We start from the raw sequence: 3,664 nt of genomic DNA on the forward strand, positions 1-3,664 counted from the left end.
TTTGCTGTAGAAGGCAGCGAGGTTCAGCATAGTATCGTGGGAATCCTTTGGAATCAAAAGGATCTGGCTTCAAATCTCGGTTATTTTCGTGGGTTATTTGGGGCCAGTCACTTAAATTCTCGGCACCTCAGATTCCCCATCTGTGCAAAAGGTATCATAATATCTAACTCAGAGATTGCTGTAAAGACAAATGTTACCACAAATGTACAATGTCTGATACAGGCACGATTAATGACAATTCTCTCCTACTGCCTTCCTCAGGGTGATGGGTAAGTGAGATTCAGTGATGCTGAATGTTCACAGACTCAATTTTATAGTAAGGTTTTTGTATTAATCTGTTGCTCTGTAACCAATTATCTCAAAATTTAGTGGCTTAAAACAACAAACATATATAATCTTCCAGTTTTCCTGGCTTATGAACCTGGGCACAGTTAGCTGGGTCCCTCTGCCTTAAGATCTCTCATGAGGTTGCAGCCAAGTGGTCACCCAGGGCTGTGATCTCATCTGAAGGCTTGACTGGGGGGAAGATTTGCTTCCAAGTTCAGTTATGTGATTGTTGGCAGGATTCAGTTCTTGGTGGGCTGTTGGACTTAGGGCCTTTGTACCTCACTAGCTGTGGCTGGAGGCTTTTATAGTTCCTTGCCAGTTGAATCTTTCCATAGTGCAGTTTACAAATTGGCAGCTGATGAGGGAGAAAAAAAAGAGAGAGAGAGAGAGAGAGAGAGAGAGAGAGAGAGAGAAACAGGAGCCTGAGTGTTGGTGTAATGTAGTTTGGGAAATAACTCCCATAACTTCTGCTGTATCCTCTTGGTTAGAATTGAATCACTAGGTCCAGCAACACTCAAGGGAGGGGATGACATAAGAGTGTGAATTCCAAGAAGTAGGATCATTGGGGGCCATATCAGAGGTTGCCTACTGCAGACTTCTGCAGCTTTAACCTTCATATTTAATGGTATTACTTCCCACTTACATGTGGGTCCTCAGCCAGTTATACAAATAAGAGCTGAACAAATCAGGGCTGTGAGTCAGGAACTCTGCATAATGCTTCACATTGTCCAATGATAAAGGGCACTGTATTACAATTTGATATATGAGCTCTATGAGGACAAGGAAATGTGTGTTTACCACAGCAATCCAGAGTCTAGAACAGTGTTTGACACAGTTCTCTCTCAATAACTGTCAAAAAGGTAAGGGGATGTCCTCTTGCTTCTTGCAACATCCCTAGGAGGTGGGTACAATTGTTATGTCCATTTCACAGAAAACTGACAGTTGGAAGTAAAGTGACTTTCTCAGCCTCATAGAACTAGTAAGTGGTGGGATGTAGGAGCCCAGGTGTGTCAAGCCACTTCCAAGCCTGTTCCTCAGTTACTTGACTTTGTGGACTCATGATAATAACATGTGAGGGGTAGACAGTGCACATGGGCATGTGTGTGTGTGCTGGGCATTGTGCATTTCAGGAGAAGTGTAGTCATCTTCTTCCACCAGGCAGCCTTTCAACAGACACATTCCAGCATCCACTACAGGTTGGAGTGGAACAACCCTTCTGTGGCTGTATCCTCAAGTGAATTTCTGTTTTCTTCGCATACCAGAGAGAAGAATGAAAATCAGATGAATGAAAGGTAGAGCATAGGGCAGGGAGTATGGAGCCCTTGTGAAACTGTGAGCCACAGAAGTGACTGGGGGGAGGCAGGTGGGATGTCTCCTACCATCTCTCTGCCTGATTTTTTTTTTTTTTTGCGGTACGCGGGCCTCTCACTGCTGTGGCCTCTCCCATTGCGGAACACAGGCTCCAGACGCACAGACTCAGCGGCCATGGCTCACGGGCCCAGCCGCTCCGCGGCATGTGGGATCTGCCCGGACCCGGACACGAACCCGTGTCCCCTGCATCGGCAGGCGGACTCTCAACCACTGCGCCACCAGGGAAGCCCTCTCTGCCTGATTTTTTATGAAGCTAATGCCTACTTGTTTTCAGTAAACTTTTTGTAAGTCAAGTTTCTCTCTATCTTTTCAGTGTCCCTGGCTCTTCCTCCTCTTGTTATTCCATACAAGTCCTTACTCTTCTTCAAGTTAAAACATTTTTCTAAAGTTTGAAAGTTGCTTAGGTGTGTTGGAAAAAAGGTAATGGTAATGACAATAATTTTAAAATAAACTATGATAACAATAAAACGAACATTCCAGTGCTTACCATGTAGCAGGCAAAATTCAAAGTTTTCTAAGTGTGAAGTCATTTAAAAGGTCCTATAGAATCATTAAGTCAATCCTCTGGATGGTTTTAAAGGCAGAAGTACTAGTTATCTATTGCTGCATAAGGAATCACCCTGAAAGTTATTGGCTTAAAACAACAATAAATATTTTTTATCTCTGACAGTTTCTGTAGATCAGTAATTTGGGAGTGGCTGGGTGGTTCCAGCTTAGGATTTCTCACAATAGCCAGTCAGATATTGGTCTAGGCCCAGTCATCTGAGGGCTTGATCGAGGCTGGAGGTTCTGCTTCTAAGATGGTTCATTCCAAGTTGGCAGGAAGCTCAGTCCCTCTCCATGTGGGCGTACCCACAGGGATGCTTGCGTGTCCTCACAACATGGTGGCTGGCTTTGCGCAGAGCAAGGGATCTAAGAGAGCAAGGAAGAAACTGCTATGTCCTTTGTGACCCAGCCTTAGAAGTTACCCATTGTCACTTCCACAATATCCGTTGGTCACATATGTCGGCCAGCCCCATTCAAGGGTGGGAGGGGACTACACAAAGCATGGATACCAGAAGCCAAGGATCTTTCAGTGCCATCTTGGAGACTGGCTACCACAGCAGCTGCCTTGTGATATGAATCACAGCCACAATCACACCAGCATCTAACTTTCCTTGAGCAATTACTATGTGCAAGGTACTATGCTAAAGACTTTACATATCTCGTTGAATCCTGACAGCAACCCTAAGATCCAGGTGCTCTTTTTATCCCCATTTTACAGATAAGGAAACTAAGGCTCAGAGAGGCTGATAACTTGCCCAAAGTTACAGACTAATGTGTGGCAAGTGAAGAGAATTGGAGCACATGTAAGAAGAAGCTGAGCTCAAGTCTAGTTTGTGCTGTTTTCACCTGTGATGTCGCTGGAGCTGCTGTGAGGAGTTAATGAGAAAAAGTATGGGAACTATAGAGCATTCTACCAAAGACCACGGAGAGACAAAACTCTTTCTTCCCTCCTTCAGCAACGTGAAGCCATGTTCAAAGCACACATCCAAGGTCAGAGTGTCTCATTTTTGGTAAATAAGCGACATAAAGCACTCTGGTTTTGATTTGTATGAAACCAACTGTAAAAAACGACTTGGGACTGGCTCCCTGAGATCTGGACAATTAGCACTGGAACCTACCATGTTTTCTGGAAACCGAGTGTCCTGTGCATTTGATAGAATTGTAAAGAACTGGGAAAGAGGAGAGTAATGAAGTATAAAGAATGGTTTTACCTCCTGCCCAGCTTATATGGTGAGGAGGTTGGGAGTGATTCAATGTAAGTATAAAAACAACCATTGAATGTAAAGAGGGCTTTACATTGTTGGAATGATTTCAAAGATATTCATATATTTAAAAGAAATATGTGTGTGTGTGTGTGTGTGTGTGTGTGTGTGTGTGTGTGTGAAAGAGAGAGAGAGACAGACAGAGACAGAGACAGAGA

The sequence above is a fragment of the Tursiops truncatus genome, chromosome 8 (genome assembly GCF_011762595.2).
Source record: "Tursiops truncatus isolate mTurTru1 chromosome 8, mTurTru1.mat.Y, whole genome shotgun sequence".
NCBI lineage: Eukaryota > Metazoa > Chordata > Mammalia > Artiodactyla > Delphinidae > Tursiops > Tursiops truncatus.